General features: G+C 40.6%; 1 protein-coding gene across 1 annotated transcript in view; it reads right to left on the bottom strand.

The window, feature by feature from the left end:
* Window positions 1-23,754, bottom strand: part of ZNF831 (zinc finger protein 831) — an 83,776-nt gene extending 60,022 nt beyond the window's left edge. The window contains exons 1-2 of the mRNA XM_058174776.1: window positions 23,699-23,754; window positions 4,965-5,089 (exon numbers count right to left, since the gene is read on the bottom strand). The gene's annotated coding sequence lies outside the window, so the exon portion shown is untranslated. The remainder of the gene's footprint in view (window positions 1-4,964; window positions 5,090-23,698) is intronic.
* Window positions 23,755-25,074: the final 1,320 nt, after the last annotated feature.

Raw genomic sequence — 25,074 nt, 5'->3', positions numbered from 1 at the left:
GAACAAATGAGATGTTTAGGATACTAAAACACGAAATCAGAGTAGCAGATTTGTGAATGTTTAAGACAGCATACTTATTCTCAGTATGAAATATCATCATAGTTAACATTTGCCTTCTCTTCGAATATGTCCCAGAGATGTTTCCATTTGAATCAAATACTACATTGTAAGAAAAACAAGTAATTTAACTATGCTCAATTATTCTCCCAAATATTTCTGCTTTTCAAAATGAAGGCACTAACAAGCCTTCACTCAAATATTTCACTGTAGTTAATCAACTTATGACTATAACTGAGCCCAGAATTACAATCACAGGTCATAAAGGTAAAGGTAAAGGTTCCCCTTGAATATATGTGCTAGTTGTTCCCGACTCTAGGGGGCGGTGCCCATCTCTGTTTCAAAGCCGAAGAGCCAGCCCTGTCCGAAGACGTCTCTATGGTCATGTGGCCAGCATGACTCAACGCCAAAGGCGCACGGAATGCTGTTACCTTCCCTCCAAAGGCGGTCCCTATTTTTCTACTTGCATTTTTACATGCTTTCAAACTGCTAGGTTGGGAGAGGCTGGGACAAGCAAGGGGAGCTTACCCCATTATGCAGCGCTACAGACTCGAACCGCTGAACTGCCGACCTTTCGATCAACAAGCTCAGCGTCTTAGGGTTGTTAAATGGGTCACCATGTGACTGTGCCCAATTTTCTGGACTTTTTTGTGGTGGATGTTAAGCCCTGTTCTTCATATGCCTCTGTCCCTCAACTAGCAAGCTGGCTGAGGAACCCTGGGAGTTGAAGTCCACAAGTCTTAAAGGGACCAAGCTTGGAGACCCCTGCTGTAAAGAACAACTGTAAGTTCATACAGAATTGAGTAACTATGCATGCAACAAGCTGACACCTGGGAAACTACAGAGATAAACATAACAACTTCAGGAGAGTACTTCCTGAAAGCAACATAGGAATTAACCATTGGTTTTATATGTACAAGCTTATATACAAAGCAATAGCCAGATAATTAGCCTAGAAATAAGACACTTACTGAAAAAAATTAAATTATCCAGATTAAACGAGTTATGGATAGCCTAGATTCTTTAGAAGTCTTTTTAAAAATGCTTTAATATATTTTAATTTACAACTTTAATTTACAAGCAAACAATGGATTGTGGTAACAACAAAACCACAATGCAACAGCAAATAACAGCAATTGCTAATGTGGAGGAATGAACTACTCCTATTTAGCAAAACTCCAAGTTGGGAGTTTGAGGGCTAAATGAGAGTTTGTCCATTACATTGTAACTAGATCATTGTATCAAATAAATTACAACTGTATTATAAAATAGATCTCTATGACTTTGACAATAAGATATCAATAAGATTTCCTGATAGAAAGCTATCTAAAAGAGTGCAGATTTCTTAGTTTCAGCAGAAATTGCAAATAATTATAAACTGCAAATAATTACAGCAACATTTTTGGTGTAATTAAAAGCACCCTCCAGTTCCTGTTGTTTAAGTTTCAGTTTGGACAATTCTTATTGTTTTCAACCCAACAATATGTTGGAAAGAAACTATGTCAAGGAGCTTAGGACTCTAACTGTCTATTGGATAAAGCAGAACACAATGGGACCTAATTGGGTAATAATACACAAAGGAAGGGCCAGCAAAAGGAAAGAAAAAAAGACTGAATTTAAAACTGGGCCAGATCAGAGGAAAATAGGAAAACTCTCTATGGGAGAGGCAGATGGGCAGCAGCTGGGAATACTACCAATTGCTCCATTCCAAGCTTCTCTCTCTCTCCTGGTGACCTAGAGCAGGGGTCCCCAACCTTTCGGACCTCACGGATTACTAAATTCATAATTTTAAATCTCACAGACCACTAATATGATCTGCCGAATGACTGGCTGAGTGGGCATGGCTAGGTGGGCATGTGACTGGGTGGGCATGTCCAACTCGATGGCCAACTCAATGTTACTTACATCGAGGGGCGCCTCGCCGCCTCTACTCACCTCTCTCCTGCCATCCACTCCTCACCTCCCCACCCAGGCTCCTTAGGGCTCCAACAGGAAGCAGTTGTTGGAGCTAAGCAGTCACCATGAGAAAGAGTTGACAAAACAGCTGGCTCAGTTCAAATTGGATCTGACTGAGAAGGTGGCTCAGCAGAAACACCTCACTGAGGACTACAAGCATAGGCTTTCCAAGCAGAGGGAAAACCTGCAGGAGTGCAAGGCCAGGTACCAGCGCCTGGAGGCTCAGCAGGCTGAGATGATCAGCCAGTTCCAGGCTATGATGCAGTCTGTCATGCCCCTGTTGGAGTCTGAATCCGAAGAGGAAGAGGAACAGCTGACAAAGAGTGCGAGAGGGGATCCGTTGGCTTTGGAAGAAACTGGAGAAGTGCAAAGTCAGGCTGGGCAGAGCAGGGGAGAGGTAGAACAGTTTTAATTCTCGGCCATTTATCGAATATGTATTTTAATTGTTATTTTAATTTTGTATATTGAATTGTTTTAATTTTGGCTGTACACCGCCCTGAGTCCTTCGGGAGAAGGGCGGTATAAAAATCTAAATAATAAATAAATAAAATAATAAATAAATAAATAAGAACAAGGGAGAAGGGGTTCAGATGAAGACCAAGGCCCACCCCCTCCTCATCCTAGGCAGCGCAGGGAGGAACGGAGAAGAGAGCAACATGGGTTGCGTAGCTTATGAGGGAGAAAAGGGACCCAATCCTCTTTACAAGGCACAGCTGCTGATGATGTTTAAAAGGAAAGGCAAATGGGAGGGGCGGTTGTGGGGAACAAATGCTGAGTTCATCTGGTGTTTAATTTGAGTTCCTGGCATCCTCTCAACTGGTTTGATTTACTGCCGTGTTACTTCACTTCTGGAATTCCCTATTTTGCTTGCCCTGCTGGATTAATTACCTTGTCTTGCCTTTGGATTTTTTGTTAGAAGTTCTGCTTACAACATTTGAGATTGAAGTATTGTCAGCCAAAGACTATCACAGGTTGATGAAAGAGCTCTCTCCAGGCCGGAGAGTTGAAAGAGAAATTGGGGGCACAGTTGATGATAATAAAGGGACTCATACTGGTTCTCTGGCTGTGTTGCCTTTGTGCCCCAGGTCATCACACAGTCCCACTGGAACATGGCCCTCCGGCTCCTTGCCACCAGCAGCACTTCCTTCCAGCCTTTGCCCAAAGCCCTGCACCAGGAGGCTGAAGCAGACCCCAAGTCAGAATTTCTGCCCCCCTCCAACCTGCACAAAAAGACCCCAAAGGGGGAGACACTCTGCAGCAACACAAATGTTCATTGCACGTATCTGGCCCAGGGGCCGTAGTTTCAGGACCCCTGATTTAGTGCAATATTTTAAAAATTTGAATATTTTTTCTGCGGACCACCAAAGTTTTCTCGCGGACCACCAGTGGTCCACAGACCACCAGTTGGTGACTGCTGACCTAGAGTGAAGTAGATGCAACTTAGCCTGTGTTTCCCAGTATACAGAGAAACACAAGAGAAATGCAAATGCAACACAATGGGAGAGGAGAAACAAGGAAGAAAAAAAATGACTTTCTGTTGAAGTCATTTGGGCATAAGGTACATATATTTTTGGAAATACTAATAACTATCTTGCAAAAAATTCACTACGGATATTTACTTACATAGAATTATGTAATTAGAGAACAGTGTTATAGTCCCTGTGGCCCTCGAAATATGCAGTCAAAACTAACATGGCCAAGAACACCTGGCTTTAATTCAACAACATGTGGAAGGCCAAAAGTTAATTACCCCTATAATAAAATAGCAAGGATTAAGAAAGCTTATAAAACATGTGGTTAGCGGTTTTTGGGTGCTGAAGAATAAACATTTTATGGTGTTTTTATTGTCACAGGTCATTACCTATATTGAGCATGAGTACTTGATGCATCTTTGCTCATTATAATAATAAAATAATAAAAGCCATTTTATAGTTCATTATACATGAGAGACCAAATTATTGTGATTAGTACTGAGGGCTCTAGAACAAACTTTAAAGCTTCTTATTTAGATTCCAAAGCAAAAGAAACAAGCATCTCTTATTCATTTACACACACAAGACAATTTAGATTTCCTGTCATATTTTTGCAAAGCTAAAATATTACAAAAACTGTTATAAGGAAAACAACCCCTTCGTTATACGTAATAAATAAAAATTTCCTTAAGACACTATCATTTTACTATGAATATACTTTCCTTTTTCACCTAAGGTGAATCATATAACAGAAGTACAATACGAATTATTTTGCAGAAAATTATTTTTTTATCAGTACTATCAGTGGGAAAGGAAAGATACTCTTCTGCTTTTCCATAACAAGCTGCAGAAAGATGTTCTTTCAAGGGATTTGCTATAAAATTGTTAGAAATGTTTCTAATGTACTTTGGGCCAGAAAAGTGTAGTCTGACCATAGTTTATATACCATCATCATAAGAGACAGGCCTTTTCTATGACCATATCTCGTATTTTAAATCTGGATTTCAACCTGTGTGCGGCTGAACCAAAGAAACTAAAGATCCTGATGACAGAGCCCTTTTGCAGGTTCTTAGGGAATTAAATTATGTACAATAGAATAGAATAGAATAGAATAGAATTTTTTATTGGCCAAGTGTGATTGGACACACAAGGAATTTGTCTTGGTGCATATGCTCTCAGTGTACATAAAAGAAAAGATACGTTCATCAAGGTACAACATTTACAACACAATTGATGGTCAATATATCAATATAAATCATAAGGATTGCCAGCAACAAGTTATAGTCATACAGTCCATAAGTGGAAAGAGATTGACGATGGGAACTATGAAACGATTAATAGTAGTGCAGATTCAGTAAGATTCAGTAAGCAGATTCAGTACAAGCAATTATTGTAGCCAGAAATTACAGTAAAAAGCCTATTCCTTGCAGATTCTCACTAAAATTTCTAAATTTTAAAATCAATGAAGCTTTTGCTAACCTTTAAATGACCAGGTCCATAGGCCAAGGAGGAGCTTTAGGTTTCTTTGAGACAGCCCAGGATGAACCACGAAAAAGAGTTATCCGGAATCATCATCCTTTTTCTCCAGCTTTCTTTTTCTTAATCTGTAAAAACATCAATCCACAGAAGGTTAGGAGGCATTAGGTGAGCTCTGGGTAGGGAAGAAAGATGAGGGCTGTTTCTACCCACATTTGACGTGGGAAGAGTTTTTTAATGGCTCTCACTTGTAATTCGGTTTTCTAAGTACTGTACAGTGTCTCACTACTGCAGCTCTGTGTGGGCGTAAAGAAATGAAACGACTGGGTTTCAAACCATCAGAGAAACATTTGAAAAACAGATAAATATATCTATAAAAAAACTCAGCAGGTAACTCAGCTATGTCATTTTCAAGACTTCAATCTACCAAAAGCCTTATTGCCATGTATAACTCAAGCACTATTTAAAATATAAAGGAACAGGTTGGATAATACTCTTGCAATAAACTTTTTATTAATTACTTCTGAAACTGTTTTGTATGATTTCAAATTGACAATGAATAAAATGCTTGAAATGCCAAGATTGCAGGCAGGGTTATCAAAATATCTCAGACTCGCTTCTAATTCACATATATATAAAGGAGAGAAGAAGTAAAGCATGTTCAGACTTTGCAAGGTTCTGTTACTATAGTCAATCTTATAGTAGTTTTAGGCACATACAGTGTCTTTTTGTTGGGCTGGTCTACCTTGTAGGACTGGCAATGGGAAAGGAGACTAGGAAGCAAGCAATGTCTACTCCCATCCTTAAGGGTCCCAAACACTCTCAAAAAAAAAAAATCATTGCTGAAGTATAAGTTAAAGTACAACCGAAATCAGAGACTTTTCTTTGGGGACTAATGGAAGAGCAACAAGAAAAAAACATAATGGGACTTTGTTTTTATATATGACATCTATAGAAAAACTACTGTGTTTCCCCGAAAATACGACCTACCCCGAAAATAAGCCCTAGCCTGATTTTGAGGGTGGGCTTAATACAACAGGACCTACTCCAAAAATAAGCCCTGGTGAAGGGGTGGTCATGGCCAGCACAAGAGGCATCCCTTCCCTTCTCCGGTCACCTCATGGAGGCTCGGCCCTTTAATTGCGGCCCAGGGATCAACTGAACCAGCGAGGGCCAGTCAAGTCGGCACAGATCTCCGGAGCACTTCCCCAACCGCCGGCCTGGCAGGGCCCCTTCGCCAGTAGTCGCTCTGCCCTGCACAAGCTCCATGGTGGCCCTGAAGCAGGAGGGAGTGGGAGATCACTCCAAAACCCCATCTTCCATGGCCACCTTCCTGCACCCCTCTCACTGGAGCAAAACATGCAATTCAGTACCAGTATTACCTGTGGAGGCCTCCCAGTATGACGCTCTGGAACAAGAGCGTAACTTAGGAACAAACCTCCACATTCCCTGCGCAGGATTGCACAGGAAAATCCCCCCCCCCATTTTCCTACCAATCGGTCTTTATTTGGGATCATAGGACACCCTCTCTCTCTCCCTCTCCCCTCTCTCCCTCACACACACACAGAGATCCCTCACACACCCCCAAGGCAGCCATATCCCTTCACTAACCTGCTTTTCACTCTGTTCTCTGCTGCGTGTGCAGGCCAAGAAGTCTGTGGGACTACGGTTAAAAACAAAAACTTTGCAATATTTTTTTTTCATGAGAAGTTGGAAGGTCTGGACTATGGTATTTTGCCCTACCTGCGCAGCGGTGAACGGAGGTGGAAAGCAGGTTAGTGAAGGGATGTGGCTGCCTTGGGGTGGGTGAGGGACCTGTGTGTGTGTGTGTGTGTGTGTGTGTATGTGTGTGAGAGAGATCCAATCCAACCTCAGAGGGCTGGTAGCAATGTGCTCTCTCTTTACTGAATGTTGACCATGTGACACCCTGGCAATGTTGCCATGAGCATCTGGGTGAAAAACGGGCAAACGTCACTTTTCTTTCAGTGGAATATTTGGAAAGAGGAAATTGCAAATATAATATAATAAACAACAGAGTTGGAAGGGACCTTGGAGGCCTTCTAGTCCAACCCCCTGCCCAGGCAGGAAACCCTACACCATCTCAGTCAGATGGTTATCCAACATTTTCTTAAAAATTTCCAGTGTTGGAGCATTCACAAGTTCTGCAGGCAAGTCGTTCCACTTATTAATTGTTCTAACTGACAGGAAATTTCTCCTTAGTTCTAAGTTGCTTCTTTCTTTGATCAGTTTCCACCCATTGCTTCTTGTTCTACCCTCAGGTGCTTTGGAGAACAGCCCGACTCCCTCTTCTTTGTGGCAACCCCTGAGATATTGGAACACTGCTATCATGTCTCCCCTAGTCCTTCTTTTTATTAAACTAGGCATACCCAGTTCCTGCAACCGTTCTTCATATGTTTTAGCCTTCAGTCCCCTAATTATCTTTGTTGCTCTTCTCTGCACTCTTTCTAGAGTCTCAACATCTTTTTTACATCGTGGCGACCAAAACTGAATGCAATATTCCAGGTGTGGCCTTACCAAGGCATTATAAAGTGGCACTAACACTTCACGTGATCTTGATTCTATCCCTCTGTTTATGCAGCCCAGAACTGTGTTGGCTTTTTTAGCAGCTGCTGCACACTGCTGGCTCATATCTAAATGGTTGTCCACTAGGACTCCAAGATCCCTCTCGCAGGTACTACTATTGAGCAAGGTACCACATATACGGTACCTGTGCATTTTGTTTTTTTGCCTAAATGTAGAACCTTACTTTTTTCACTGTTGAATTTCATTTTGTTAGATTATATCTCAGGCAAGAGCACAGAATCCAAAATCTCCTGCAACGAGGGACCTTTTCTTGCAAAGAAAAGGCAACTCTTCTTTGCTGTGCCGGGCCACGTGGGTTGGGACAAAATAAAACCGTTTTAAAAATTGTGGATGGCTTGTGCGAACGTTAGTTCAGGAAGCACGAGGCATGTGGGGTGAGTTGCTTGGCCTCCCACTCTTTGCAGGCACAAAGGAAGCGGCCTGGTGGGCAGCTTTGTTGGGAGTGGCCACCATAAGGCTGTTTCAGGTGGATGGCTGGGGCTGCCATGAGGTAAGGACATTTAGGGCAAGTTCCTCCTCCCTTTCCACCCCTTCAGCCTCTCTCACTTCGTGCTGTCTGCCCTGCAAGCAACGAGGAGGCCCAGTGACGCGTGGGGTGCGTCGCTGGGCCTCCTGTCACTTCTGCAGCTGCAAAAGTGGCCACACCAGCTGGAGGCAGCGGCTTGAATGGCACTTGCAAAGCAGCTGCTTCATGGACAGTGGAATGGCCTGCTGCAGCCCTTCAGGAAACTGGCACAAAGGGCCACTCGCACCCCCCCCCCGCCTCTTACTGGTACATGGGGGGCGGAATTAAGACACCCCCCAAAAGGAGCCCTACCCGTTTTTTCAGGGGTCAAAAAGACTGGGTAGATCCGGACGGGGTGGGGGGGGGCAGGTCTTGATGTTATTATCTGGGATGAGTTTGATCCTGTGATCCCTGAGGACATGGACAGGTTAATGGGGAGATTGAATGCGACCACATGTTTATTGGACCCGTGTCCCTCCTGGTTGGTATTGGCCACCCGGGAGGTGACACGAGGCTGGCTCCAGAAAATCGTGAACGCTTCTTTGATGGAGGGTGTTTTCCCTGCCGCCTTGAAAGAGGCGGTGGTGAGGCCCCTCCTCAAGAAGCCTTCCCTTGACCCAGCTAGTTTAGCAAATTATCGTCCGGTCTCCAACCTTCGCTTTTTGGCAAAGGTTGTCGAGAGTGTGGTTGCACGACAGTTGCCCCAGTACCTGGATGAAACTGTCTATCTTGATCCATTCCAGTCCGGTTTCCGGCCTGGTCACAGCACGGAAACAGCCTTGGTCGCGCTGGTTGATGATCTCTTGAGGGCTCGGGACAGAGGTTGTTCCTCTGTCTTGGTCCTATTAGATCTCTCAGCGGCTTTTGATACCATCGATCATGGTATCCTGCTGCGCCGACTCGAGGGACTTGGAGTGAGGGGCACTGTTCATCGGTGGTTCTCCTCCTACCTCTCCGACCAGTCGCAGACGGTGTTGATGGGGGGACAGAGATCGACCCCAAGGCGCCTCTTATGTGGGGTGCCACAAGGGTCGGTTCTCTCGCCTCTTCTGTTCAACATCTATATGAAGCCGCTGGGTGAGATCATCCGTGGTCTTGGGGTGAGTTGTCATCTATACGCTGATGATACTCAGCTCTATATTTCCACCCCTAACCACCCCAACGAGGCTGTTGAAGTGATGTCCCAGTGCCTGGAGGCCGTACGGGTCTGGATGGGGAGGAACAGACTCAGACTCAATCCCACCAAGACCGAGTGGCTGTGGATGCCGGCGGCCCGGTACAGTCAGCTAATTCCATCACTGACCATTGGGGGTGAACTATTGGCCCCCACGGAAAGGGCTCGTAATCTGGGCGTCCTCCTGGATGCACGGCTGTCTTTAGAAGATCATATGATAGCCGTCACCAGGGGAGCCTTTCATCAGGTTCGCCTGATACGCCAGTTACGCCCCTTTCTGGATCGGGCTTCCTTATGCACGGTCGCTCATGCCCTTGTTACATCCCGCCTGGACTACTGTAATGCTCTCTACATGGGGCTCCCCTTGAAGTGTGCCCGGAGACTCCAACTGGTCCAGAATGCGGCTGCGCGGGTAATAGAGGGAGCACCTTTTGGCTCCCATGTAACACCCCTCCTGCGTAATCTGCACTGGCTCCCAGTGGTCTTCCGGGTTCACTTTAAGGTACTTGTCATCACCTTTAAAACGCTCCATGGCCTAGGGCCGGGCCGCCTACTGCCACCATTAGCCTCTCACCGACCAGTGCGCTCTCACAGAGAGGGCCTCCTCCGGATACCGTCAGCTAAACAATGTCGGCTGGCGACCTCTAGGGGGAGGGCCTTCTCTGTGGGGGCCCCTACCCTCTGGAACGAGCTCCCTCTAGGGCTTCGTCAACTCCCCGACCTCAAGTCCTTCCGCCACGAGCTGAAGACGCTGCTGTTTCGAAGAGCAGGACTAGCCTGAATGTAGTTTTAAATTGGGATTTTTTAAAAAAGGGGTTTAAATGAGGTTTTAAATTTATATTTAAAAGTTAGAGCATCAATTGAATTTAACTATCTATTCTTTAGCTGTTTTTTATCTATTATATGTTTTCTGTTGTTTTTTTGTCTGTGAACCGCCCTGAGTCCTTCGGGAGATAGGCGGTATACAAATATAATAAATAAATAAATAAATAAATAAATAAATAAATAAATAAATAAATAAATAAAAGAAAATAAGACCCGGTCTTATTTTCAGGGAAACACTGTATTATATTCTCAAAAGTCAAAAACGTCAGCACTACCCATCATGGAGGAATGGATGGTGAAGATGAAAGTTGTGGAGATGGTTAAATTAACCTCTTCGGCTAGAGAAAAAATAATATCTACATTTATGACTGACTGGAAACCCCTTTTAGGAAACCCCTTTTTGCATAAAATGGAAAATGCATTTTCTGATTTGTAGTAGACTCTGAGGGTTGAAGCGAAGAAAAAGAAATACTGCAGTACAGAAGAGAAAAACAATGGACTCCTAAGGACAGGAGCTGCAACAACACAGCCCCACAAGCAGGCAAGAATAGCTCTGGTTATTGGTATTTCATTATTAAAAGCAACGGAAACAGATGGATGATGACTGGACTCATCAGCTCACGAAGGGAGATGTATCCCAGGTCCGTGGACATGACCAAACGATTTTCAAGATTTAACAAGTTCACTGACAATTATCTCTTCCTGTTGATACAGGTGGGGACAAATGACACTGCAAAGAACAGCTGCGACTATCACATTTAATAACCTTGGAAGAAAGCTCAAGACCCCAGGGCATTCTCATCCAACTATGAAGATAAGTGAAAAGGGAAAGAACACTAAATTGGCTACACAGATGCTGTAAACAGAAATTTGGGTCTGGGACAAAGTCTTTTTGACCTATATAACAGACTGCTAAGACAGGATGGGCTGTATCATATATAGACTGGTATAAGCGTGTTTGGCCAGTGCGTATCCTTATTAGAAGGGATTTACAATAAATCTTTTGGAGAAGCAAAAAAAAGCCACAGGTAAAGATTTTAGATAAACTTGTGCATTGCAGAAAATATAAGCAGTACTAAAATGAGACCTCTTAAGCCATTCAAAGAAAATTGGTTCATAAAATTCATGGAAAAAGGAAACATTAAAAGCACAATTGCAAAAAAACAAGAACTAGTAAAAGAAGCCAGTGTGGCTACTCATGTGTCTAATGAACATATGAAAACTACAAAGAAATGGGAAGAGAAGTACAGACAGGTAATCCAGAACTGTATAGTGTCAAGAAAGTAAAAGCTTGGATAAATTGAAGTTAGTGAGAGATGTTAAGAACAAGAAGGATTTTTTTCTAACTTTCAGAAGAAAAAGAACCAGTAAATCCAGTATTCAATAAAAACAAAATACTAACAGTAGAGAATCAAAACTATTCCATTTTGAGTATTCAAGAGAACTACATCCAAAGATAGATTCATTATTTTTCAGTTGTCTCTGGTGAGTTGTCCTTGAACTTTACATAGTTCAACTTATTACAATCTATCAAAGTTAATATAAAAGTGTTCCTTTTCTTCTAGTTTTAATTTTGGTTTCATAGGAAATGGCAATAATTATGCTCGATGCTTTATCAGATTTAATTACTTGGGCTTTCAGAATTTTAAGTTCTTCATATCTCATATATGCCCCTTTCCAAACTCTGCAGTCCATCTGTTTAGACACTGACTGAAGTTTCATCATTAATTCAAAGGTTGTTCTTCTCTTCAAGACAGCCCTCCCTACATCTGGGGCTAATACTGCTGTATCTCACCTGGCAAAGTCTTGAGAGACAATGCATAATCTCGTTCAGCTTTCCTCCTTCTCCAATATTTGGAGTGGAGCTCTTTGCTAAGCATGACTGAGGGGTAACTATCTTCCTGACTTTATACATTGTGTCTTTGAAATAATGTAATATAAAGTTTGTTAATGCAAATTGTGAAAGTTTTGGGATTAATTGGGCAACATTCATCAGGGTCCAAGTGAAATGAAAGAAAGCAACCATCAAACCATACGTCAGTAACAGCCACCATGAGTACTAGGCTGCCATCCAGAAGACATTTTATGTAAATGGTATAAATCAGTCTAAGTTTCCTCATATGCCATACTTGGCATTAAAGAGATTGGAAAATTTATATTTATATCCCGGTTTTTAGTCACATTCTGTAAATTAGCTGATCTGAAGTATGTTGGTTCAAAAACTGTTCACCTATGATGCAACATTTCACCCAATTGAATATTACAAACCAGCAGGTCCAAGAGGTTTTATAATAGCAATACCACTTAGACTTATATACTGCTTCACAGTGCTTTACAGCCCTCTCTAAACTTTTTAAAAGTCAGCATATTGCCCCCATACAGATATTCTGCAAAATATAATCTCTGAGAACATCAAATTAGCCCAATCCAATAGTATTACAACTGTCAAAATTGTTGCCTGCTATCTCTGACTATTCTTTAAATTAAGATGAATATAGGAAAATATCACAAATTAAAATTACTATTCTATTCACAAATATAGTGGGTCTTAGACCTGAACAGAATTTACATGGTACAATTTTAAATTCTTTTGAAAACAGAAATTTCCATTTCAAGAATCAGTTCAGCAATCTTGTTTTTCTCTAAATAAAGCAAATGATGGTAGAATCCTATAAAGCTCTTAATTACCTTCTTCTGTTTTAGTCATATATCTTTGGGACACAATAAACGAACGACTAGCCTTGTGGTGCAATCAAAACAATCTGGAACTGAACACACTCAAAACCGTAGAAAAGGTGGTAGACTTTAGGAGAAACCCTTCCATACTTCCACCTCTCACAATACTTGACAACACAGTATCAACAGTAGAAACCTTCAAATTTCTGGGTTCTATCATATCGCAAGATCTAAAATGGACAGCTAACATCAAAAACATCATTAAAAAAGGACAACAAAGAATGTTCTTTCTGCGCCAACTCAGAAAGCTCAAACTGCCCAAGGAGCTGCTGATCCAATTCTACAGAGGAATTATTGAGTCTGTCATTTGCACCTCTGTAACTGTCTGGTTCGGTTCTGCAACCCAACAAGAAAAACACAGACTTCAGAGGATAATTAGAACTGCAGAAAAAATAATTGCTACCAACCTGCCTTCCATTGAGGACCTGTATACTGCACGAATCAAGAAGAGGGCCGTGAAAATATTTACAGACCCCTCGCATCCTGGACATAAACTGTTTCAACTCCTACCCTCAAAACGACGCTATACAACTAGACACAAGAACAGTTTTTTCCCAAAGGCCATCACTCTGCTAAACAAATAATTCCATCAACACTGTCAAACTATTTACTGAATCTGCACTACTATTAATCTTCTCATAGTTCCCATCACCAATCTCTTTCCATTTATGACTGTATGACTATAACTTGTTGCTGGCAATCCTTATGATTTATATTGATATATTGACCATCAATTGTGTTGTAAATGTTGTACCTTGATGAAGGTATCTTTTCTTTTACGTACACTGAGAGCATATGCACCGACAAATTCCTTGTGTGTCCAATCACACTTGGCCAATAAAATTCTGTTCTATTCTATTCTATTCTATTCTAAATCTTAAATTTAGAGTTACTAATTTAAGCCTATCTAAAATTGCTTCTATTTTGTGGACAAGGTTGTATCATAGTGCTGCTGACACAAAGCACAAAGCCATATGTACTAAACTCGGTCCATCTGCTTGACTCGCATGTTTGCCTTAACCTTAAATAACTCATTTCTCCTTCCAATACTTCTCTTTGGCTCCCTGACTCACAGAAAGTGGATTAATCACATCTGCAGCTTCTTGGAGAAATGAGGGATGATTTTTTTGTACTATGAGCCCCCATGATGTTTCAACCAGTGTCTCAGAAGGAATGGAATGAAATGACCAGGACTCTTTCCTAACAGGGCGCGCAGAAGAGGCATGCAGAAGAGCACATAAGTGCATAAGTGCATAAGGGGCGTGCATAAGAGCACAAGCATGCCTACCGTTCCTGTCCTATTGTTTCCTTTCATTATAACCAATTAATAGTTATTGCATACTTATGCTTATATATATGCGTGTATATTGTGTAGTTATTTCATGCTTATGCTTATATATACTGTGTGACAAAATAAATAAACAAATAAACAAACAGAAATGAGAGATTCGTTTGTGCTGTTCAAATTGTGCTGCAATACTTCACTGTGCCACCCCAGCTGGGACACTGCAATTGTCATAAATATGAACCATTTGCCAAGTATCCGAATTTTGATCATGTGACCACAAGGATGCTGCAATGGTCCTAAGCTTGAAAAACAATCGTGTCACTTTTTCCAGTGCTGTTGTAACTTTGAACAGTCACTAAATGAACTGCTGTAAGTGGAGGACTATTTTCCCCTGGGGTTATTTCTTTTTCAAGAGCTTCATCCACTCAATTTCTCCTATTTTCATGAGCAAAGATTACTTTTGCATGACTGGCAGCTAAATAATCATATAATAGAGCAAGTCAAGACCTTTAATATCTGGAGATTGTCTTCCATGCTACAGACAACCATAAATTGTACACATTACATTACCCTAAATGCACAAACCAGCATTGGCTCTATGATTTTTATTTCTGCAAAGAAACTCAGCATATGCCTGCTGCAATTAAGTTTTCTTGGCTAAAATCCATGCCCAACTCTTTTTAGATTTCAGTTGGACCCCTAAAAGTCATTCCTTTCCCTTAAAAAGAGTTCAATCCAAGTTTTTGAGATCTATATTTTAAGTACCTCATTACATTACATTACGAAGAATGTGAATTGAAGCTAGCCCTACTCAAAATAGAAACTTCTGCCTGTCTTTTTTTTTCAGCCAGCTTGACCCACTTAATTATGACCAATAGCTCAGTCTTCTAGATGCCAGACAATATATGCTGAACAGCAATTTTATGGATTTTCATGGCCAGCCCTCACCTTGATAGCCTATGATCACACAGTAGCTGATATTAAACAATGGGCCATTGATTTACAGCTGCAAACAGACTTACCCATTCTACCAAGGAATATCTTCCGGAGAAACTCTGCACACCATCTCCAACCAGATAGCCACATAACAATTCTGCAATTTAGAAAGACCTTAGCCCTGACTCCATTCGATGTCTTTCTAGCAGCTGTAACTGAAGGGAGATACCAAAGGATCTCTTTTGAATACTGTGTGCATGCCATGAAAGAAAAACTGAAACAATGGAACATGTTATTTTGCAATCAATGTTGTACCTTGATGAACGTATCTTTTCTTTTATGTACACTGAGAGCATATGCACCAAGGCAAATTCCTTGTGTGTCCAATCACACTTGGCCAATAAAAAATTCTATTCTATTCTAAACTGACACTCACCAGGAATTATTTCCATTCTTTGCTTTGCATCCTGGCCATCTTAACTTGTTTTGTCTTATTATCAGAACAATCTGATTTTACTTCCTCACAGTTAAGTACCATTCTATAGTCTCTGCAGTAGGCCAAGATATCTCATCTAAACCTTCTTAAGTTATTGTAGAATTTTTTTTTTCTTTCTTATCCTAATTTTGATTTTGTTTTATTTCCTAGTTTTATGACCAAATAAATATTTCCAATTCTAATTCTTAAAAGGAGTATAGGAAGTTAGCACCCATCCCTCTCCTAGAAGAATGAAATATTTTAGAAAATATTTAAAAGGCAGAATATATTTCCCTGGATGAGAAATGGAGAAACATGTTTTAAAGACAAAGCAGCTTCCTGACTCCCCCCCACCTTTGTCAATGGGTCAGAGACAGAAACTTATTCTCCCCACCTTTGTCAATGGGACCATCATCTGCAACATAATAGGACCCATCTAGCAACTGAAACTCACCACATGACACCTGGGAAGATTACATCAGCCAGCAAGGCTAGCTAAGAGCCCCATCCCCTGGGAGTCTGACAACCAATCAGGATACTTTTCTTGTGACCCAGAAAGTTCAAAGCTCAGAAAAAGCATAAAGCCAGGGAGTGCACAGGATCTTACCCCTTTTCTGTTCAGGAACTCAAGCCATGTGATCCTGACCACCATTAAACCATCTTTCCAAGCAGCCTCCATGTTTCCAGTGTCTTTGTCCCCACTTGGAACTGAACCCAGATGGACATTTCTTCCAACAGGAGCCAATCAATGTACATATATGTACATGTGCAGAGTGGTCTTATTGTTGTGCTAAACTGCTGGATTTAAACAGACTTACAGCACTTTTTCTTAAACAGGAAAAAAAAAAGCTGTGGAAAGGAGCTGTTATTTTCCAGAGATTCAAACATTACATGCAGATGTGTGTTTGTTTAGGCTAGAGTTTAATGATTCTTATAAATCAGACAAGTAGAGCTGCATATTGCATATGTGGCACACAGGGTCTGTCATCTTGTCCCAATTTACTGCACAGGGTTGGAAATGCAGAAACCTTCCCACTGCAGTTGTCAGAATCCATCTCAAACAAAAAATGTTAGTAAGGATCCACAGGACGCTGATTTTCATTTGTGAGCTCCTGTGTTTTCCTACTGCTGCTTCGATCTCTCTTATCTTGATTAGGAATGCTAAAAGTGCTCTTTTTTGTAACCAATCAAATTTATTTTAAAGATGTTCCTCAATTTATGCCCGCAATGGAGCCTCAAATTTTAGTTGCAGGTCATTGCGTAACCACTTTTACAACAGTTGTTAAACAACTCACCGCTATTATTAAGTGAATCATGTAGTCATTTAGTGAATTGGCATATACAATTGGTGTTGTTTTTTTTACCATTTTATGTTGGAAAATGGAAAAATGTTACAAATTGTGTTCAAGTGATTGTGGGACACCGCAATCAGTCATAAATGCAAGCCAGTTGCCAAGTGCCCAATATGCAAACATTGGGGGGGTTGTCAATGGGCAAAAGTTGTAACTTTTGAGGATGGGTCATAAGTAACTTTTCTTGAGTCCATCATGAGTTTGAATTGTCATAAAGTGACTGGTCACTAAGCAAGGACTACCTCTACTATAACTACCTGTAGTGTAACTAGTCAGAACTTATTTTTATTTATTTATTTATTTAGTTTGTCAAGCAAGTATGAGAAAACAAGTATAAGTATTTAAGTATAAATAGGTAATTAGTATAAACAAAAGAAATGAGTAGGAATAAATGGGAACAGTAGGACAGGGATGGTAGGCACGCTGGTGTATTTATGCACACTCCCTTACAGACCTCTTAGGAATGGGGTGAGGTCCACAGTAGACAGTTTAAGGTTAACATTTTGGGGGTTTGAGGATGTAACAAGAGAATCAGGTAGTGCATTCCAGGCGTTGACCACTCTGTTGCTGAAGTTGTATTTTCTGCAATCAAGTTTGGAGCAGTTTACTTTGAATTTGTATCTACCATGTTTCCCCAACAATAAGACAGGGTCTTATTTTCTTTTGAAGCCCGAAATAAGGGCTCAGCCTTATTATCAGGGGGGATGTCTTATTATTTTGAGGGTGAAAGAGGCCCCAGGCAGCCTGCGCACTCACAGCCGGGAGTCCGGCAGAGAGAGCCTCCCTTCGCGCACCGCCATCAAACCCCTCCCCCCCGGGATGTGTGTGGAGAACACGAGCAGCCCGAAGGCACCCAGTCACACGAGTGCCTGTCCCCACCCACCCCCGCTCACCCCGTCAATGTGGGCGAAGATGGTTAGCACCAGGTCCTTGAGGAGCTCGTAGCCAATGCCGCCTGCGCCCACCACCAGCACCCATGCAGAAGCCACGGCCTGGGCCAGCTCTCCCTGCAGGGTCCAGCTCCAGCCGTCACCATAAAGTGGGAAGCCCACTCCCAGAGCAGCCGCTGCCCTGGCTGGGGTTTAGAAGCCGCAGAGGCAGAGTTTGGAGGAGAGAAAGACTGACTTCTGCTGCTTCTGCTGCTTTCCTTGCATGCAGCCAAAAGCAGCAGCAGCAGAAATCTGCCTTTCTCTCCCCCAAACTCTGCCTCTGTGGCTTCCAAACCCCAACCAGGGCAGCGGTTGTTCTGGGAGTGTGCTTTCCACTCTACGGTGATGGTCGCTGGAGACCTCCCCTTTACCCCCTGCTCCTCTCCACTCCAATCACTCCGCAGTCGTCCCCCCCCATCCAAGCACAACTGACCAGAACACCTGCCGGCGATCCCAGGAAGCCCCTCCACCTCAGGAGTCATTGGACTGAATGGTGATCAGGCCAGACTCTTCCTGGGGAAGCGAGTCTCACAGGACTCTTCCCCACCCTCCCTTTCTCCTGCAGGTCATTTACTCTTTCCAGGTGCCCGAAAGCGAGACGCTGGGTAGCCATACAGAGGACAGCCCCAAGACACAGCTTGGCCGGCCCGGCCACAGCCAACACTCCCCAACCGCGGCTGATCTTGGCCGTAGGGAGCTGCTGGGCCTCCGCAGGCGGCGGTGGCAGCAGCAACACCTGCAGCACCTCAGCCATCCCCGCACCCAGCTGGGGGACGCGCCAGGCCTGCTGTTGTAGTCCCCCACAACTGCCTGCCGCACATGGAGGCCTCTCTGCCACCAGTGGCCGCCCTATCAAGGAAGTCCCGGAGTGGCAATGCTTGAGCTGTGGCTGCTGTGGCGGGTGCTCAGTAGCATGGGATATGCGGACGCAGCACCTGAGCGCAGAACGAGAGCAGGTGGGCTGCCATCATGGCACAGGAGCAGGTGCTCGAGGTCTACGGTCAGTGCTGCAGGTGGTGAAAGGGGCGGGGGTGTTCACAGGAATGTGGCTGCCTTGGGAGGGTTGGGGGTGAGGGATTTCTGTGTGAGAGAAAGGGGGCTTATTTTTGGGGAAGGGGGTATATTTAGGCCCACCCCAAAAATCAGTCTTGGCATTTTTTGGACATTTCCTATTTTTGGGAAAACACGGTATTGTTTGCCCGTCTATTATTGTGGTTGAAGTTGAAGTAGTCGTTGACAGGTAGGACATCATAAGAGACAATTTTGTGTACTAAGCTTAGGTCCGACCATAGGCGGCGTAGTTCTAGGTTGTCCAGGCTTAAAATTTCAAGCCTGGTGGCATAAGGTATTTTGTTGTGAGCAGAGGAGTGAAGTACTCTTCTCGTGAAATATTTTTGGACTCTTCAATTGTGTTAATGTCTTATATACAGTGTAAATTTCAGGCAGATAAGCTGTATTCAAGAATTGGTCTGGCAAAGGTTTTGTATGCCATGGTTTACATTAGTTACCAGAGAAGCTTCACAAAATTAGGTTAACAACTCTTAATGCCTTTTGGGTATTGCTGTTACAGTGAGCTGTGAGGCTTAGATCTTTTGAAATGAGTACTCCTAGGTCCTTGACAGAGTGAGGGTCATCTACGAGTTTGTATCCGCCCAGCTTGTATTTGGTGTTCTGATTTATTTACTTATTTTGCAACTTTTACAATGCTCAAAATATTCTGAAAGGATTTACTCAATGCTACAGGTGAAAAGTTGAGAATAGCTTCTTTAAAACAAGCCAATGGTTACAGGCAAGTATCAGTCATGGGTTACTACCAGTTCTCCCCGGTTCAGGAGATCCGGTAGTGGAAATGCAAAGTGCGTGCACGAAGCAAACCGGTGGTAACACCGGTTAGAACCCACCACTGGCAAATATATATGTCAAGGAACAAGGCATATCTTTGGCATCAATTAGGCAAACATATTGAATTCATCAACTTTACAGTACAAGGAAGCAATTTCTGCATGTGCAGATAACATATGGAACTTGTATCAAAGCAATAAAACTACAGATGAAGAACTGTTGACAAGGTCTTGCTATTCTGCATATTCATCTGAAGATAATTAAGATGGCTGTATTAATGTTAAAAGTCTACACACTAAGGGATTCATTACTTAATTACTAAGGGATTAATTTAGCACTGGATTCATTGCTTTTACTCGTTCTCAGTATATATCATATAAAAATAGACAATGAATTCTATAATATTCTCCAAAGGCAAATGTAAACTCTATTGAACACAGCTGTACTAATAAAAGGACAAGGGCCTAGAGGGAATGCTTCTCTGTAACCTTTCAAAGATTCTGAATAGGCAGGCTTATTGCATGGAAAAAAATGAAGTTAGGCTGCAGAATCTTGAAACAGAGTTCAACAGGGAGTATATTAAAGCAGGCCTCCCTATTGCATGGGGCTCCTTTTTCTGGGTCTTGGTTTAATAATGATTCTAACAGCATATTTAATACTACAAAAAAGGCCCATCTGTTCTCGTTCTGCGGTATTTTGGAATGCCCATTTTTTGAAATGCCCATTTTTGTGCAGAAAATTACATCACGGTGCAAGCAGTGGTAAGAAGATATGAGACAGGCTTATTTTATTGGAGTTGTTTTGCAATACAAAAGATAAAAGGCTTTGGATAAAAAATATTTTTGCTTTATGTTTCTTTCAGAAATTTCCTTATGATTTCGTAAAGTAAAGTAAAGCAAGAGTCTACAGTTGCATAAACATATGCACATCATTTAAATATTGAACAGGGATAGTAAAGAGTAACTAATCACAGAACTGAAACATAAAATTCAATAATGTCACCAATTGCTCTTATGACTGTGATACTTTAGTATGGTCTCACTGACTGCAATGTGTCTTTATATATATACAGGTAGTATTTGACTTACAGTAGTTCATTTAGTGACCGTTCAAAGTTACAATAGCACTGAAAAGTGACCTATGACCGTTTTTTACACTTACAACTGTTCCAGCATCCCCATGGTCACATGATCAAAATTTAGATGCTTGGCAAGTGGTTCATATATATGATGGTTGCAGCGTCCCAGGGTCATGACTTCCTGATAAGTAAAATACGTGAGGAAGCTAAATTCACTTAACAACCGTGTTACTACCTTAATAACTGCAGTGATTCACTTAACAACTGTGGCAAGAAAAGTTATAAAAAGGGGCAAAATTCACTTAACAACTGTCTTACTTAGCAACAGAAATACTGGGCTCAATTGTGGTCATAATTCCAGCACTACCTGTATGTTTTTTATTTGAGATCTGCCTGAAATTGTTAGGGCAGGCAAAAGGAAAATTTAGTAAATAAATAAATAAATCTTAAAACTGAAACTAGAACTAGAGAATGAAAATAATTACTTTAAAATTTAGGAGCTCTAAAATAATTTTTTTTTTAAATTACCGTATATACTCGAGTATAAGCCGAGTTTTTCAGCACGTTTTTTGTGCTGAAAAACGTCCCCTCGGCTTATACTCGAGTATATACGGCTTATACTCGAGGTTTTTTTTCTTCTTCTTTTTTTCACATTATACCGGATGGCGCAAACTTGGCGGGCTTTTGCATTAGCGCGGGGAAGCCCTGCCGGTGCAGTGAGAGGGCGGGGCGGGGGAGCCGCCAGCCTTCTCGGCTGAGGGAGGGAGGGTTTCCCCGACCGGTAGCTGCCTCATTTCCCACCCTCGGCTTATACTCGAGTCCCCAGTTTACCCCAGTTTTTTGGGGTAAAATTGGGGACCTCGGCTTATACTCGGATCGGCTTATATTCGAGTATATACGGTAAATACTATTAAACAGAAGACAAAATTGACATCATTGAATAGTGTTAAAGATAACTGGACTGCTGACAACTACGCAGAATTTTTGTTGAAAAATAAAGCACCATGGAAACTTGAAAAACAACATCAAAGCTGACCCATTTTTAAATATCCGAGTAAAAAATTCAAAGGAGTAACAGGCCTTTATTTAAAATTAGTGAAATGTGGTTCACATCATTCTTTTTTTTTTAACAGAATCTAGGAGCAACCTATATAGAAGAACATTCTATATGGTATTTTCCTAACAGAGTTGAAATTGGTCAGCTACAATATAAAATACTACACTGATCCATTTTGGTTATAGTTTTATGATCTGGCATGTCAATTCCAGTTTAACAATAGTGGCATGAGGTTAATTTCCTTACATTGCAGGTTAAACCTCAGAGATGTTATTTTTTTAAAAAAGGAGAAATCTTCTAGGCAACCAGTTTAATTTAAGGTTGTTGTATTATTTGCATAATGGTTAAAACTTGAGTTTATTCATTTTAATTTGTACTGTGAAAACCTTTGATTCCCAAGAAGCTTGAGTAGCTCTCCCTTTTCGTCTATTTTTTAATAGATTATTATGTAATAACTGAAGGTTTTTAACCATAGCATATACAATCCATACAGAATCACGTCTTCTACTCTACCTGATAAGTATTTTTATGACACAACATATTCATGCGCTATTCTTTTAGAAGTGTGTGTGTGAGTATATATGTGTGTATATATATGTATACACACAATTTTTACATGCTTTTTTAAAAAAAGAGCTATATGAATGCATATAGCTGTGCAAACATACTTGTAAAAGCTTCTAAATTTCAAAACAAGTCAATTGTTTTTTAAATTGTTATCTTCATGGACCACTTCTACAATTTTAAGGAAATCCTACATCAATACAGAATTTCTCTCCTTTTACATCTGGAAAACTGAAAACTACTCCTGATTCATCAACTGCAGATTTTATAACATTTGTCTAATTTTCTTATCTATTCACCTTGTTTATATCTAGGAATTTTCAAACAGTGAATATATTGTATAAAATCAAAGATGACCTTCCATTAAAAATAGAATTTTCATTTTTCAAGAGTTATCACTGCTTAATATAAGATTAGAAAAACTGAGAAACTAAGCTCTCAAATAGCTCCATTGCTACTAAAGATAGAACTTTTAAGCTATCAGTTACAGTTACATTTCATACTGGAAACTGTACTTAGTTATTAGCACAACAGGTATGCATAGGTATGTACCCTTCTGTCAGTAATCTTGTTATGGAGAAGATTAACAAATAATTGATAGTTGTGGAGGTATAAAAATCATCACCTTCTTGCTATGGATATACCAGCTGCAGTTATTGATTCCTTTTGGATGAACTCATTACAATTTTTTGTAATTGCAATTTGCATTTTTTTAAAGTTTATCTGGAGAAATTTCTTCTATCAGTTACCATTTACAGCATAGGTTTTTCACAAAATATCAAAACTGCTGCAGAGCATTAAAATTTAACAGAAACAAGCATTGTTTTCCAACGTTATATAATTCATTATGCTCAAGTGGAGTATTTGGTTCCAGAAGTTTAGATTTTTAAATCTGAAATCATTTACATTAGATTCTAAATGGCAACATTCTTCGTTATTACTTTAAAAATTAAAAATAGGACAAACTTTATAAATGCAAATTGAGTGCCAATTGTTTGCAGAATATTGAAGAAAATACCAAATTCCTTTTCTGTTCAAGGAATTTAGATTTTAAAAAAAAGCAGTTTTGGACTCATGCATGCCTTCATTTCATTAATTCCTCCTGACCATAAACACTTAGTAAAAAATCTGCATTCTTGTAAGGACAAGGATTAAGAAAGGTTGAAATTTCAAAACACAGTAAGAATTTAAGAATAGCCAATACAAATACAGATTTATAAAAGCAGAAAAGTGTGATTTAATATGAACTACTGGATGCTTCCATATGGACACCAAAAAGAAAAAAAGCATAAACAAGGAACATGACTACCTCAAGGTACACTGGCCATGAATCTTTCTATATATTAACATGGAACAAAAAATTCAAGCATACCTTAAGCATACCAAATCATACTCAAGATTTGATCACTCTTGCTTCCTTGATTTTTTGTAGATCCAATCCAATTGCTACGAAGTTTATAACTGTACTTCTCACAAGTCTTTTCTCTCCTTACTTTACATGTAACCTCAACAGATTAAGCTACTGCTGTCCCAACCCACGCTATTTATGAGTGCCGCATCCTTCTATCTTGGTTTTTATGCACTTGTGTTTTTATCAGTTGTCAAGGAAACACCAGATTTCTACTACTGCAGCTTGTGTTTAGATCAGTTATGGTAAAGACAATATCATCTTGAAATGTAGAAGTAACTCATCTAATTTGCCCAATAGCCTTGAGATCACAATTTGTTGCTAACATTGAAGCATCGAGCTTTTTTTAAAAAAAATATTTTTGCTATTAGACATCTAAATTTATAGAAAAGGTAATTTTAACCTGTATATTGTATTTATACGTGTTATTACTCCCGAGAAATGGATAACTTGTAACTGCTCATATCCTCCATGGCAGCCATTTTGTGAAAATTACCAGGATGTTTTGTCAATGTTCCAAATATTTTACTAGCCCCAAAAGACTTCTAAATTTGGGCTTCACTTGAAAAACCAAGTTGTCCAATCCTACCCACTACTACCACCCAACAGCATTTAACTTTTAAAGATTTGTCATTTGCCTATTAACAACTATTCTATTATTTACTGCAAAACTGGAACTATGACTGAATGCACTTTCTTGCACAGCATAAAATGTTGTGTTTCCTTGTGCACTCAGCTGTATAATGAAACAAGAACTGATGCTTTTCTAATAGCTCCCCATATGTCAGCCAGCTGCATTTTGTTAAAGTACAACAAAGCTGTTCTATACTTTACATGCTAAATATACTTAAAGAGCAATCAGGATATAAGATTCTGAGGGCATAACTCTTTCAATGCAGCCACTTGGAAGAACTTATGATTCACCTGCCAATGGGTTATTCATGTCAGCTGAACTATTATGAATGTATTCAGATCTTTTTGTTTTACTCAAAGTAAAATCCATTGCCACAAGAAGTTGTGGTTATGATTACTAATTTACATACTTTACAGAAGCATCACATAAACATAGCAGTAGATGTTTAATTTCTTGTTAACAGATATTCCAAAATAGTCCATGGGACAATTACACAAAGGAAATATGAGGCACTTAGTCTAAATCATCAACTTACCAAGGAAAATAATTCTTTGCACTGGAAATCAATCACAATTTCTTTGATCTTCAAATAGTGATTTAACATATTTTAAATATTTTATTTCCCAATATCCCTTGACTGAGTTCTAAGTTTGCAAAAGTACAGTATTTCCCTGGAAACAGATCACAGAAATTAGTAGAATTCACT

Source organism: Ahaetulla prasina, chromosome 3 (assembly GCF_028640845.1).
Source record: "Ahaetulla prasina isolate Xishuangbanna chromosome 3, ASM2864084v1, whole genome shotgun sequence".
Classification (NCBI taxonomy): domain Eukaryota; kingdom Metazoa; phylum Chordata; class Lepidosauria; order Squamata; family Colubridae; genus Ahaetulla; species Ahaetulla prasina.
Note: the sequence above shows the minus strand (reverse complement) of the source record. Positions and strands in the feature narration are given on the sequence as shown.